The following is a 15,562-nucleotide window of genomic DNA, read 5'->3' on the forward strand; positions in this document are numbered from 1 at the left end:
AGAGAGAGAGAGAGAGAGAGAGAGAGAGAGAGAGAGAGAGAGAGAGAGAGAGAGAGAGAAAGGAAGATTATCTTTTCATAGTGCTCAGACTGAAACCAGGGCTTTGCACTGAGCTACATCTCCAGTCCTTTTTCACTTTTTTATTTTGAGACAATGTCTCACTAGTTTGACCAGGTTGGCCTTAAACTTGAGGTCCTCATCCTCTCAAGTTTAGCTGGGATTGTAGGTGTGTGCCAGTGTACTCCACAAGAACTTTTAGGGATGAGAGAAATGTTGATGGGTTGGTGCATACACAGGTGTGTATATTTGCTAAAACTCATCAAACTGAATATTTATAGAGAGGTACATTTTCAAAAACAATTATGCTACAATGAGTGGATAGGAACTTTGTACAATGATTTTTGCAAGGATTTTTTAAAGGATTTTTATTGCAACATTACTTTAATAAGAAAAAAAAAGGGGGCCTGGCCCTAGCTCAGTTCTTTGGGGCTGGTGAAATGGCTCAGTGGTCTAAAGCACCTACTTAGAACAAGCTTAGCAAAGCCCAGGGACTGCGGTTCAATCCCCCAGCACCACACGTCAGCCAGCCCGCCTCCTGGTGGGCTGAGCTGGCCACACACACACACACACACAAATAAATAAATAAATAAAATTAAAAAAAAAAAAAGTGGAAATTGTCTGTGACTGGGGGAATGTTTCAGCTCTCTGTGGTCCCTTGCCAGCAGAAAGGCAACTTCTGAAACAAGACATGGGTAGCTAACATTGGTGAAACCCTGTCATGCCCCTGAGCCTTTCCTAGGACCTGCCACTCTCTTCTTGGAGTTTCTGATGGCTGGAGCATGTGTGGGGCAGGCCGAAAGTGCTAGAGATTGATACCTTCCAGGGTATCCTTCACCCAGCACCATCTGGTGAAGGTGCTACCATGCCTCCAAGTTCCCCAGCAGGACTGAACCCCAGCTGTTACAGTGGTTACCTCTCAACAATCCCCCCATAATTGGCTCCCTTCCCTTCTCTGCCTCATTCATCCAATTCCTGCCCAGTTTTCTGCATTTCCTAAATAAACTGTTTTCACTAAACCCTGTATCCATGGTCTGCTTCTGAAACTCAGGACCACTGTACGATACCAAGGATTGGTGAGAATATGGGGACGATGGGAGAGATAATGGGGCAGTGGCCATCCTGCCAGGTCTTGTCATTCATGGCAAAGCAAGTCTTCATGACACTCTTACACAGGTCCTTAAGAGAATGTGGGTGAGGATGTCCACTGTGGCACTGTTTACACTAAGGTGAGACCAGGTACAATCTAGGTGTCTGTGACTAAGAGAATGAAAAAACAAAATGTGGAGTGTATACACAATGACTACAGGCCTGTGACCTTCGACAGATACTAAAACAGCAATAGAGTGGGAAAAGTAAGAAATTAAGTAAGTATCATTTAAGTAAACACACAGAAGACATTGCTTATTCTTATAAAAAGGACATACACATATGTGCGCACCCGGACCAAACACGCAAGCATAGGATCATCCAGGTTTCTCATCCAGGTTCTGCCCTCGGGAGACGTCTGCTCATGTCTGGAGACCTTTCGATGATTCACGCTGGAGATCACTAGACATATTGTTACTGGCCTCTAGTGAGCAGAGCCCAGGAGTGCTCTGGAGCACCCTACTGTGGGCCCAGCAGTCCATCACAACACAGAACTATGTGGCCCAGGCGCATGCTGCCGCTGCCAGCAAATTCGAAAATTTGACAACTAGTCACATCCCAGCCCCTAGAAGGGTGCCCAGGATAGCGCTGCTGAATGAATGAATGTCCGCATCTACAATTGAATGAACAGGGGGTGACATGGCTGCGACTGGCCGACTGGCCGGTGGCGGAGAGCAAGGGAACAAGCTGACGCAGTGGGATCTCTGTACACTTTGGAAAGCTGTTCTGCAGCACTTAGAGAGACAGTGCTGTCCTTCCCAGAAATAGAGGTGCTCTATCCTTGAGCGGCACAGTGCCCCATCCCACTCTTGGGCCTCTGTAGCCCTCCAGCCACTTTCACCCCTTTCGACTTAGGAAGTCCTCTGAACTGCCTGAAATCCCACCCAAAGTGGGCCCAAGAGCTTCCTTTTAGGAGAGGGCAGCGAGAACTTTGCATGACATTTGAATACCGTGGGAAGGTGGAAGGTAACCCGCTGATCACAGATGCTCCGGGAAAGCTACGGACACGGCGGGGCAAGGGAGCATGTGGGGGAGGAGATGGTGAGTGAGAAGGGATGGACCCGCTAAATGGGTCGGAATTTTGCAGGGAGGGCTTCAGAATCCTGTGCGGATGAAGAGGATTGGGTAGGGGCCTTCTGGGCTGGTTAAAATCTTTGGGGAGAGGAGTTAGAATCCTTTGATAGGTGGAGTTAGAATCTCTGAAGCGTTGGAATTTTTGGATGAGTGGAATTAGAATCCTGGAGATTAAAACTCTTGGGAGAGGGGTCTCCCCCGGAATATTAGACTCCCCGGGGTTAAGGTTATAAATCTTAGATGTTTGTTAAAGTCGGTATTAGTTACCCTGACTAGTGAGTTTCAATTTGGCTTATTGGTGCGTCGATCATCCCCGAATTATCCCCGCTTTCCTCCCCACGCCCTTATTTACTTCCACTCCCTGCCCCCTTCCTCTTTTTTCCCCCTTTGATTCTCTGCTCTTCTCTTCTCCTCCACGTTCCTTCTACAAGAAGCGTAATATTTGACTTTCTGCCCCTGGCTTATTTCACTTAACATGAGGGTATCCAATTCCACCCATTTCCCCAAATGATAAGATTTTGTTCTCCTTTATGGCTAATATTCCATTGCGAAGGCTTGAATCCTTTGGAGTGAAGTTAGAATCCTGCACTTGGTTGAACTAGGACCCTTGGGGACTGCTTAGGCTCTTGGAAGATCAGGTATGGGGTTGTACTTGTGAGTTAGAATCCCGGGGAGGGGGGTGTTTAAAATCCTTTTATCACAAGGTTAGACGGTTGGCGGGATTAGAATGCATTAGAAGAGGTGTCAGAGGGCCACGGAGATGGATCAGTAGAGCAAGTGCTTGCCTGGCAAGCGCAAGGACCTGAGTTCAAATAAAAAAGCGCCACTTCCTTGGGCCGGGGAGATGGTTCAGTAGAATAAGCGCTTCCCTGGCAAGGGTCCTGAGTTCAATCCCCGGTTCCGCCAAAAAAAAAAAAAAAAAAAAAAAAGGTGTCAGGATTCCGGAAGAAGGCATTTAGGGTATTTGGCAGACGGTTGAAAATCCTTGGGAGCATAGTTATTACCTCTGAAGGTCCAGGTTAGGGTCCTCGAAAACAGGATCTGGAGTCTCTGGTGGGTGGCGGTAAGAAGAAAATACTTCTTTGGAGGCGGATTAGGATACCCGTAGCAGCAGCCTGAGGTTATGGCCTCGGGGTGGGGTCTGAGCCTAAGGGGGCGGTGTTAGGACACTTTAGGGCGGGGTTGTGCCGCTCTGGGCGCGGCTAAGGCCCCCAGATGCCAGGGTCGGGTCCGCGGTTGCAGCTGGGACGCCCCAGGCACAGAATCTAGGGGAGGAGGGGGGTCAGTGCCACAGTGCCCGTAACCCCGCGCGTCTCAGCCCCTGAAGCGGAGCGTGGCTGCCCTCGCCCCTCAGTGCTCTGTGCTGTCCAGGCGCGGGCGCCCGGCCCCAAACCGCGGAGCTGGGGGGGCGCTCGAGCTGCGAGGATCCGGGAGGCCCGGGAGAAGACGCCGGGCGGGGACCCAGGTGAGGCGTGGGGGCTGGGGGCGCCGCGGGGCTGGCGGGCGGAAGGGCTCACGTCATGGGCGGGAGGGGTGGCTGGGGTGCAGCCAGACAAAGAGGGGTACAGGGGCGTCGGGACTTCGGACAGGTGGGGACTAGGGTCAGTAGGAGCGGAGGGAGTTGCCCTGCGGGACTCTGCTTCTCTGGGCCATCGGGGTTCCCCTTCTGAAAGGAGAGCGCGAGAGGCGAGAGGGGGGAGGCAGGGCTCTCACGGTCCCCAGTAGGGGCGGGACGGGTTGCGCCCGGCTGGCCCCGGGCGTGGGGAAAGGGGTAGCTGGGCGGAGGCGCGACCTTCAGGCTCCGCGGGCTGCAGCTGGGCCTCCAGCACCTCCTCCTCCTTCCTCCTCCCCCTTCCTCCTCCCCTCATTCCCGCCTCAGCAGCCGCCGACCCTCAGCACGTCTAGGTCACCCCGAACCTCTTGTCCGAGTCACTTTCCTGTTGCCAGACCTCGGACGAGTCACTGTCACTCTCTGGATTCCAGTTTCCTCATCTGTAAAATGGGTCTATTTGAAGTATTCCTCTGGAGATGGCATGAGCTGGAATGTGAGAGGTGATGCATGTGACAGCTCAGTGTCAAAGGAAGGGGCACAGGGTGAGCTCTCTGGCAGACTTTGGCAGGGGCTGGGCCTTTTCTGCGTCTCTGTTTCTACAGTTTCAGGATGGAGTCGATATTGTTAACACAGATGGAGCGTTCCTAATCTGAAATGCTTGGGACAAGAGGTGTTTTGGTTTTCAAATATTTCTCAGATTTGTGGATATCGCCAAGTATACGCAGAGATAGCTTGAGGTCTAAATACTAAATTTGTATGTCTCGCATACACTTTATACATGTAGTCTGAAAGTTTTTTAAATATATTTTTAGCGTACCTACATTTTTGGTTTTAGTCTTTGCACTATGGGAGATTGATTGAACCTAGAGGTACCCTACCACTGAGCTACACCCTCAACCTCTTTTTTTAATTTTTATTTTGATACAGTGTCTTGCTAAGTTATCCAGGTTGGCCTTGAGCTTTCAATCCTCCTGTCCCAGCATACTACCTTGCTGAGATTACAGGTGTGTGCCACCATGCCCAGTTTGGTGTGCCTGTGTTTTGACTGCCACCTGTCTCCTGAGGTCAGGCATGGAATTTTCCACTTGTGGTGTCCTGTCTATGCTCAAAAAAATTCAGAGTTTGGAGCATTTCAGACTTCAGACTGGGGATGGTGCTTTGCGGGTTGTTTTGAAGGAAAATTCTTGGAGCCCAGTCTGATAGGTCTGTCTATCCAATGCATGTTAACTGTTGTCACCACTATTCCTGTCCAGCCCAGTAACTCTCAGCTTGCACATCCACACCTCCCTGCCTCCAGAAGGCTTGCTAAAAACATACAACGCTAGACTCCAACTCCAGAGCTCCTGATTCTGTGGGTCTGGTGCAGGACACTGAGAATATGCACTGCCAGGGACTGCTGGTGCTACGGGCCAGGCACTCCCCTTTGAAAACTGTTACCATCACTTGTAGCGGGCGTAGAGGAAGATCTCAGTAGAGATCCATTACTTCACCTTGTCCTTTTGTTTTCATTCATCTTTTTTTTTGGGGGGGTTACAATATGGTAAAGTGAATAATACATGAAATATCCCAGGAATTCATCCTTCAAATTAGCAAATATCAGTATTTATCCTGTTGTGTCCAATTTTTTAAAAATAAAATTACTAAATGGAATAGACGAAATTGAAGCTTCCCCACCTTGTATCCCTCCCAGTCCTTTTCTTTTCTTTTCTTTTTTTCCCAGCTGTTTCTTTCCCTCTTTGGAGGCAACAATTGTCATTGATTCTGGTCCTTCCAGTCTTCACCTTTATGAATTTACTGCACACATGTGTATGCATAAGCGATCCATCACATTGCTTTCTGTGTTTGAAAGCTCTAGAACAGTTCCCCCTTATCCACAAAAGATACATCTCAAGATCCCTGTAGATGCTTGAATCTTGAAGAGACTTGACCCTGTGCAGACAGCACTTTGCGGTCTCTCTCCAGCACATCTGAATTAGGGGCATAAGAACTCTGGTGCTTTGGGACCATTATTAGGTAAAATAAATGTTACTTAAGCACAAGCACTACAGCACTGCAGCCATCTGATAATTCAGACATGACTGTGCCACAGATACGTCCTTTGTAGGATGGAGGGGATGGTGCAGAAATTTCACCTTGCAACTCAAAAGATCACATAATTTTATTTATTTATTTATTTATTTATTTATTTATTTGTGGAACTGGGGATTGAACTCAGGCCCTTGCGCTTGCCAGGGAAGCGCTTATTCCATTGAGCCATCGCCCCAGCCCCAAGATCACACAATTTAAAGCTCACAGATTATTTGTTTCTGGAATTTTACATTTAATATTTTCAGGCCATGGTAGACTATAAGCAACTGAAACTGGAAAATTAAACTATGGATAAAGGGGAACTACCATACAGAAGTGTCTATGAGCTTCTTCTGCAGCCTCCTTTCTTATTAAACTGTCAGGATCTATCCAGGAAGAGAAACAGAGGTCTAATTCACTCCTTCTAAAAGCTGTAGCAGCAGGGTACTGCCCACTTTTTCTCATTCTCCTGTGGATAGGCATTCAGGTCTCTACCAGGTATTCACTACAACAAGTGCTGTTGCTGGGGGTGTGGCCTAGGGTGCACATGCAGATGTTTCTTGGGGAAAAGGCCATGCGGCTGGATGACTTCCAGAGCTGCACTGTCAACCTGCCCTTTAGTCTGAGAGGAGTACGGAGGCCTGGACAGGTTGCCCAGGGAGTGGGGTACAGGCAGGAGAGCAGTATCGAGCTCTGTGGGCCTCCCAGTTCTCTCAGAGCCAGAGTTGTGCTCCAGGCCACAGGTGCTCTGCTGCAAGGCTCTTCATCCTTCTTGTTCTCTCTGCCTGGTGCTTAGTAGGTACTCAAGAGATGAAAATATGAATTTTTAAGTTTTAGTATATTCTACATAGTCTTCTATGCACCTTTTATTGAGCATTATTAGTGTAATGCTTTGCATACCCTTTTTACCTTATTTATGTACTCAGCATTACATTGCAAGCATTTTCCATGTCATTATGTCCTTGAATTTTTGTGACTGCATAACATTCCACTGTTTGATTTGCCATCATTTGTTTAACCTTTTAAAATTAGCACTCCTGGGCTGGTGAGATGGCTCACAATTGTGTGTGTGTGTGTGTGTGTGTGTGTGTGTGTGTGGCCAGCTCAGCCCACCAGCGGGAGGGGCTGGCTGGCATGTGGTGCTGGGGGATTGAACCGCGGTCCCTGTGCTTTGCTAAGCTTGTTCTAAGTAGGTGCTGTAGACCACTGAGCCATCTCACCAGCCCCTAAAATTTAAATTAAAATAAAATTAGCACTCCTGTGTAATTTGCAATTTTAAAAAAATTTAAGTTGAGGTAACATTCATGTAGCTTTATTTTTACTTTTGTGGCCTGCTCAGCCCTCCAGGGGGCGAGGCTGGTGTGCCATGTGGTGCCAGGGATGGAACCTCGGTCCCTGTGCTTGCCTAAGCTTGCCTCAGCAGGTGCTTTAGACCACTGAGCTATCTTACCAGCCCTCACATAGCTTTATAAAATTAATCATTTTAAGTAAGTAATTCAGTGGCATTTAGAACATTCACAAAGTTGTATAACTGGTACCTCTATGTATTTCCAAAACATTTTCATTACCCCAAAAGAAAACGTTATGCCCAGTAAGTAATTAATTCACAATTCCTGCCAACCACCATTTTGCTTTTTGTTTTTGGATTAATTTATTCTGGATAATTCATATAATAGGATCACTTAACAGGTAATTTTTTTTTTCCTGCTGGCTTCTTTCACCTAAAAGAATATTTCATCCACATGGTAGAGTGTAGTGGTACATTGCTCATATTGTGGCTGAAGTGTTGTATGAACAGACCACAATTCATTCATCCATTCATTCCTATATGGAAATTCCAGCGTCTCCACCTCTCAGCTACTGTGGATAATACTGTTGTGTACATGTGTCTGAGTGCCTCTTTTCAGTTCCTTGGGACTACCTTTGCTAGGTCGTATAATGATTCTGCTTTTCTTTTCTTTTCTTTTTTTTTTTTTTTTTTGCAGAACCGGGGATTGAACTCAGGTGCTTGCGCTTGCCAGGCAAACACTTATTCTACTGAGCCATCTCCCCAGCCCCTCTGCTTAATTTTGTGAGGAATTGCCAAACTGTTTTTCACCATTTTACATTTCTGTCAGCAACTTATGAGTTGGTTTTCTCCATATTCTCGCGGTTACTATTATCTGCATGATTAAGTTACTACTATTGTCACCTTAGTGTAAAAAGCATGTTTTAAAAATATCTCTTACGTGTATGTGCGTGCACATGTGAGTGCAAGGGAATTAAACTCATGGCCTGATGTATAAGAGGCAAAATCTTTTCCATTTACCACTGAGCTGCAATGCCAGGCCTGACAACACGTGTCCTGATCTCAGCCCATTGGGACTGCTGCCCAGGTGCCCTTTCCTCACAGGGAGAGAAGGCCTCTCTGGTTTCTCCAGTCTGGGGACTGCCCAGGTCTTGACCTATAAACTTTTCTAATCATGTAAACTTTGAAGACCCTCTCTCCAATCATGCCAAGGCTTCCTTTCTTTAGAAAAGGAATATGAGGGACCGGAGAGATAGCTCAGAGGCATAAACACCTACCTGGCAAGCACAAGGACCTGAGTTTGATCCCCGGCTCCACATGCTATGTGGTTTCGGCCCCAGAGGCCCAAGTGCACTGAGGCTGGCCTCCATGGGGCCCCAGAACTGGTGGTACATGCCTATAATCCCAGCACTGGGGAGGTTAAGCCAGGAGGATCTCTGTGAGTTCAAGACCAGCCTGGGGGCTACAGAAGTGAGCACAGGAGCCAGGGAGATGGCTCAGTGGAATAAGTGCTTCCCTGGCTAGCACAAGGGCCTGAGTTCAATCCCTGGTTCTGAAAAAAAAAAAAAAAATGAGCACAAGGCCAGCCCAAACTATATAGTGAAGCCCTGTCTGAAAAAACAAAAAAGAAAAAAGGAACATGAAGCTTAGACAAGGTAACTTTCCTGCTTACCCAGCAAGTCAGGAGCACGATCTGTTTCAGCCTCCACCTTTCTTCACAAACCCCCACCCCGTCTCCTGCCTGGTAGTGCTGTGTACTGTTGGAGGTGTGGGCAGAGATGGAAGAAACCCTTGCTTGTGTGTAAGACGTGTCTTGCTCTTGGCCAGTGGCTGTGCCACACATGCTGCAGCCCTGCCCAATGCTGCATCCTCCTGACACCCTGCCCTGGGACCAGCGTGCCTAATCCTTCCCCAGAGGCACTGCTTGAGCTCCCAGCATCACCCCGTAGTCCTGAGGCCCAGGAACATAGGAGCTCTACCCCATCTCTCCTAGAGAAATGAAGAGTGATAAACAGAGTGCAGGAGACAAACCCGAGCCTGATTATACACTCTGCCTCCTGTTAGCTGTGTGCACCAGAGAGCAAATCCTTCTACTCTGAGTCTCAGTTTCCTTATCTGAAAAATGGGCATGAGAGGGACACCATCTCACAATTCTGGCAGTACAATCCCTTTTAGGTGCATGCACACACACACACACACACACACACACACACACCCCACTTAATTTCTGTGGCTATCTATGTCATAATTTGTGTTTCCCCAGAAGTAGACCATAGACAAGGTTTCAAACGTAAACAGTTTACTTGGGAGCTGGTTTCAGAAACCCAGATACAGAACTGGAGAGGAAAAACAGTGGACGCCTGGAACTCAGTCCCTTGGGCCCTCTGGGATCCAGTGCAGTGCTCACTCGAGATGAGGGCCCTGAGTTGCGCATCCACTTGCGTCTGCCAGTCATTGGTCCCACAATGACAAAGGATAGAATAATGGGGCAAGGCGTGGACAATGCCCACTCCCATATACCTGTATGTGAGTGCAGAGGCAGAAGGCAGGTGTTGGCAGAGGTTTTCAGGGTGGAGAAGGGCAAAAGATGTGTCCATGGTGGATGTATAAAAGGAACAGCCCACAGATGCTTAATATTTATCTGTAATGTTAATTTTCGGATGTGTGGGTGCGCAGTACTAGGACTTGATCTCAGGCTCACCCATGCTAGGCCTCACGGAGCCACACCCTCAGTCCTTTTTAAATTTTATTTTGAGATGGAGTCTCACTAGGCCTGAGCCTCAAACTTGATCCTCCTATTGGGATTTTAGTCCCACTCCAGCATATCCACTTTGGAATGTTTGTTTTTAACAGGAAGGTATGCTAATGTTTTCCTGGCTGATGATATGTAATTTTATTTTACTTTTATTTATTTATTTTTGGCGGAACCAGGGATTGAACGCAGACCCTTGTGCTTGCCAAGGAAGCACTTATTCCACTGAGCCATCTCCCCGGCCCCTGAGATGTAATTTTAAAAAACAAACACGTACTTTAAAAATATAAAAGAAACAAAGGCCTGGAGCTCTGTTGACATACAAAAAAAAAAAAAAAAAAACTGTGAAAGGCTATTTTGACTTTGAGGATGGCTGACAGCACAGCAGCATGGCAGGGTAGAGTGGAACCTGACACCATATCCCCTGGGCAGAACCAACCACCGACCACCACTTCCTATGTGAAGGGACAACCTCCACTCAAGAGAGATGTCCTTCTCCAGGCAGAAAGCACCACAGCAGCCACTCTGGGCTTAGCCCGCATTCTCAGTCATGCTGTGGGAAAGCTGACATGTCCAGGAAACTAGGGGACCTGGTTTCATTATTCAGCAGAATAATGGTTCCCACACTGGGAAGACCACTACAGGGAAAGGAGCCAGGTCCTTCTTTCCCTTTGTGTGTCGTGTTCCGGGGAGGGAATGGAGCACAGCCAGAGCAATGGCATATCCATTGTGGGGGTCCAGATCCCCTGAGAAGCAGTCTCCCTCCCATGGGATGGAGCTTACAGGGAATTTGTGGAGAAGGTGGGGAGAGGCAAGGAGAGATAGATCTGACCCCTCAGGAAGAGGAGGAGGATGGAGGGAAGGAAGAACCAGGAAAAGAAAGGCAGAAGGGTCTCAGATGGTAGTGCAGCTCGAAGGAGAACTGGTGAGTTGTGCCCAAATCAGAGTCCTGCCTCAGTGTCCCTCCGCATGGCAGCCTCCGCAGCACAGCAGCCTGGGCCACTGAGCGCCTGTGACCTGTGCAGCTGAGAGCTGAGAGGCACCTTGGGGCTGCCGAGTGAAGAGCTGGCAGTGGGCTGGGAAGTGGTGGGACTTAAGGCAGTGTTCTACCTTAGCCTCTCTGAAAAGGCGAGATCTTTGCAGAGGCCTGGAGAAGTGAAGGCGGCTTTCTGGATAAAGAATGTTTCAGAAGGCTGCACATGCCATGGGCCCTGTGGTGGAAGCATGGTTAGTGAATTGCAGAACAGCAAGGCCAGATATGGTGTACATACCTGTAATCCCAGCACTCTGGGAGCCTGAGGCAGGAGGCTTGCAAGTTTGAGCCGAGTCCAGCCTGGACAATGTAGTGGCTTAGGGAAACCCTCAAATAAAATAAAAGGACTTAAATAAAAAATAAAGGACTGGGAATGTCCTTCTCAGTGCTTCATGCTTAGGCTAGTGCTGAAGTCTTGGGTTCAATCTCTCATGCTGTGAGAAAGGACAAAAGAAGAGAAAGAGAAAGGTGATGTACGGGGTGGATGCAGATAGGGTAGTACACAGGAGACAGGTCTGCAAGGCCGGGGGAGGGCAGATCCTGGGGTGTACTGAGGCCTTGACTCCAAGTGAGATGCGGGCCCCAGGGCTTTTGAGAAGAGGAGGGTTGTGACCTGACCTATATTTTTTAAAGCTTGGTTATTTGTACGAGGCAGAATGAGGATTGAAGCCCAGCTCTCTCTGACTTCAAACTGCCCCATCCCTGCTTACCTTGGAAATAAAATTATTCCAAGGATGCTCATAGGAATTCTGGAATTGACCACATGACCCGAAGGTAACACTGGACTTGCTAAGAATTCAGTTTGTACAAGCAAAGCACCTGTAATCCCAGCTAATTTTGGAGGCTGTGGCAGGCAAGTTGCATGTTCAAGGCCAACTTGGGCAATTAGCAAAATCCTATCTCAAAAAATAAAAAGAGCTATGGGTGTTGTTCAGCGGTAGAGTCCTTGTCTAATGTACTCAGGGCCTTGGATTAATCCCTAATACAAAGGGAAAAAATGAGTCCATGGTCTGAACAAGTCTTTGGAACTTGGACATCTCAGAGCCAACCATCTGGCCGTGCTGAGCAAACTACGAGGCCCTGGGTTCGGTGCACTGTTCCGTCCCTCACCTTTGTGCCAGCCAGAGCCGCCCCTGCCCTCTGGGGGCCACACTCACCTGTGTACCAAGGCCTCAACCCCCCAAGTCCCTTCCTGTCTGCAGAACCCAGTGCCTGGCTCCCTCATTAAAGGAGCCAAGGCCCCAAACAGGGCACATCCTGAGGATGTGACCCTCAAATCACCAACATTCACTTTTGGACAGGAAACCTGAGAAAGGGGAGACCCATGCTCTGCACCCCCAGAAATTGCTAGGGAATTGGGCACTGCTTGGGGAAGACTCCCCACCCCCTCTGAGCTGTTCCGAGAAGGGAAAGTTCCTCTAAGCCAGTGGTCACCTTCCTGAGCTTCCTGTTTGTGTTCCGCATTCCTCCCTTCCCCTTCCACGGCCTGAAGCCTCTGGGGCTGACTGCCATAGTGACAAGAAGCAGGAGAGTGGAGAGCTAGTTCTGCCTGCCACTTACACAGGGAGACCTTCTCTCCCAAGGCCTTCGTATGGAGAGGCCTGCAGGCAGTACGTCATAACTCATTCACTCCACACATGTGTCTGGATGACCTATCACATGCCAGGTGCTTTTAAGGTATGGCTTCAGTACCGTCAGTATAATTGGGTCCATATTGCACCCATTCTTACCTCTCTATGGATCTAGAGTCATCTTAACTTCTCTTCTATCAAAACTGCTATCAGAGAAGTCTTGTTATCAGCCATTTACACTGGAGTGTGAATTACAATCCCTTACAAGAATTTCCTCTGCACTGAAGACTACTCTGTTGTTTAAGGGAACAGAAATCTGCCCTCGGGGAGCTCAAGCAGAAGAGGGAAGTTATTAGAAAGTCTGTGAAATGTCAGCTCCAGAAAAGGCGGAACATTTGTGTTTCTCCATTTCTGGGCTGTGCCTTACTGCTGCAAGCCTGGTTCCGAGCAGAGGCCACAGGCTGACTCTCCTTGTCCAGGACTCACAGACCCATTTCTGCTTCTGGTACTTCGACTCAGCAGGCTTGGTCTCAGATGCATGGCCGCAGTAGGGTGGGGGGCCTGGAGTCCATTTTCCCAATCCCTGAAGTGAGACTGGGGAGAGGAAAGCTAGGGGGCCAAAGTTAGAAGGAAAACAGATGCCAGCGGGAAAGAACCGCAGCTCTCCGCTTCTGAGGACTTCATGTTCAACTTCTCATTGGGAGAAGCAAGTCTCAGAGAAAGCTGGAGACTTCCTGAGGCCACACAGTGAGCTGTTAGCAGAGACCGGCCGGATGCAGGGCCGCAAGCCCCAACCTCTGCAGACCTATGCTGGACACAGGTGCTCGCAGAAAACTTCCTCTCCGCTCCCTGCATCCAGCTCATGCCAGCCAGCCTCTCCATCCTCGGCTTGGAGCTGAGAGCAGGATTGAGAGCTCCACAGCCAGTTGACCGCTCAGTCCCAGCAGCCCAGCTGGTGGTGGAGCAGCTTTCAGGTTTCAGGTGTGGCCGGTGGCTGAGGAAGTGTCACAGCCAGGGGTCAGCTGTTGAGAGCTAGCGGGGCTCCCAGGGCTACTTCTGCTCTGGGGCCTGATCTAAACCACATTAGTCGAGAAATGTGGGGGGGGGGGTTAAAAAGTTTCTCACATCCCTTATTGCACCCCTCAGCTTGAGCCTGAGAAGCAAATGGCAAGTATCTCCTTTTTCTTTTTGTTATGCTGGTGACTTGAACCCAAGGCCTTCACACTGATGTGTGTCACCAGAGATTTTTAATTTTTTAAAATTTTGAGACAGTCTCACTGAGTTGCTAAGTTGCCCAGGTTGGGTTTGAACTTATGATCCTCCTGCTTCAGCCTCTGGGTATTACAGGCATGCACCACCACGCCTGATTTATGTGCCTCCTATTTTAGAGGAAACAAAATGAGGCTCAGAGAAGGGAAGTAACTTGCCCCAGGATGTGTAGCAAGTCAGTGGCAGAACCATGACCTAAATCTGAGTCCTGGGCTCCCCACTTTAGCCTTCATTCCCATCTTCCCTTCTCAACTCGGTCCCTGGAACAGAAGTTGCGTCCTGTCACCTGCGCTGTCTGCTGCAGAGAGCACAGTGCCTGGGCGGGGCTCACATGCTAACTGTCCAGAGGCTCCTACTGTGCACCAGGCAGGCACCAGGTTAGCACTCAGGGATGCAGAATGAGCAGGATCCACCTCGACAGCAGGATCCGCCTGCCCTGTGTGCGGCGCAGCAGCTCTGAGCCGCCAAGATGGAGACTGAGCACCTATTAACACACACATTAGGACTTAAAGACTAAGTACAATAAAAGAATGTAGGCCAGGCTTAGACCTGCCATTCTAGCTTCTCAGGAGGCTGAGTCAGGACAGTCCTTTGAGAACGGGGGTTCAAGGCCAGCCTAGGCAACAGAGTGAGACACCAACTCAAAAAGAAAAAATATATATAATAAATTCATTTTAAAATCAATTCACCTATTCTTTTTGCTTTATTCTTATTTTATTTACTTTTGCTTTTTTGTTTTTAAAAAAATATGGTTGTGCAAAACCTTAGTTTTGTATATGGCTCACATGACATTTCTATGTCTAGTGGACCTGATGAAGGACAGTCTATTGTCTGCTCCACACCAGGCATTGGACATGACTCGCTTGGCTTAAAGGGACAGTCACATTTTTGTTTGTTTGTATGTTTGTTTATTTTGTTTTGTGGATCTGGGGATTGAACTCAGGCCCTTGTGCTTGCCAGGCGAGTGCTTATTCTACTGAACCATCTCCCTGGCCGACAGTCACATTTGACTGCTGGCATGATATCACTTTAAAATCATACTTCTGGAATAAGGGGCAGAGCACCTGCCTGGGCTACATGAGGCTCTGAGTTTGATTCCAGCACCCCCCCCCCCAAAAAGAAAAGCAAAACACTTACCTACACTTCGTCGTGCCAAATGGAAGCCACGGAGACTGCCTGTTTTAGGATGGTAGGAGAGAGGGTCTCACTCTGGGCTTTTACTACCCCAGGCCTGCTGTATCTTTATGCTTCTGGGCCCCAGGAATTCCAAAGTGTGCCAGGCCTGTGCCCACTGTGCTGGCAAACAACAGTCGATGGCAGCACTGCCTGTGTGCCACATGTTCATGCCCATCAGCCCCCTTGGCACTCACCACCACCCCACCATCCTCTCTGGGGGGTTTCAGGATGGGAATGAACAGGAGGCCTCAAAGGCCCATCCCTCAGGGCCCTGCAACATTGTGTAACTACGCTTAAAAGGTGCCCACTGTGTGGGGCTGGGAACCGTGAGCTGGTTCAGTGGGTGCTCAGAGAGGCGCAGGGAGCTGCCCTAGCTCACGTAACAGTGTGCCCTTCGGTTGATGAAAATATCTGGAATGCAATTAACATAATTTATGCCATAAAAACCCATACAAGATGCTGCTTAATTTCCCAGAACCACGATGCATATTCATCATACAACAAAGGAAATGTTGGTTTCAGTTTTAAATACATTATAAAACAGTGATTAATTCTAATACTTTTTCAAATTAAT

At 48.5% G+C, this 15,562-nt stretch overlaps 1 protein-coding gene across 1 annotated transcript in view; it reads left to right on the top strand.

The window, feature by feature from the left end:
• The first annotated feature begins 3,492 nt into the window (after nt 1-3,492).
• The window catches only part of Hck (HCK proto-oncogene, Src family tyrosine kinase), a 41,069-nt gene continuing 28,999 nt past the window's right edge, over nt 3,493-15,562 (top strand). The window contains exon 1 of the mRNA XM_004630795.2: nt 3,493-3,745. The gene's annotated coding sequence lies outside the window, so the exon portion shown is untranslated. The remainder of the gene's footprint in view (nt 3,746-15,562) is intronic.

The sequence above is a fragment of the Octodon degus genome, unplaced genomic scaffold (assembly GCF_000260255.1).
Source record: "Octodon degus isolate 3935 unplaced genomic scaffold, OctDeg1.0 scaffold00037, whole genome shotgun sequence".
Taxonomy (NCBI): Eukaryota; Metazoa; Chordata; class Mammalia; order Rodentia; family Octodontidae; genus Octodon; species Octodon degus.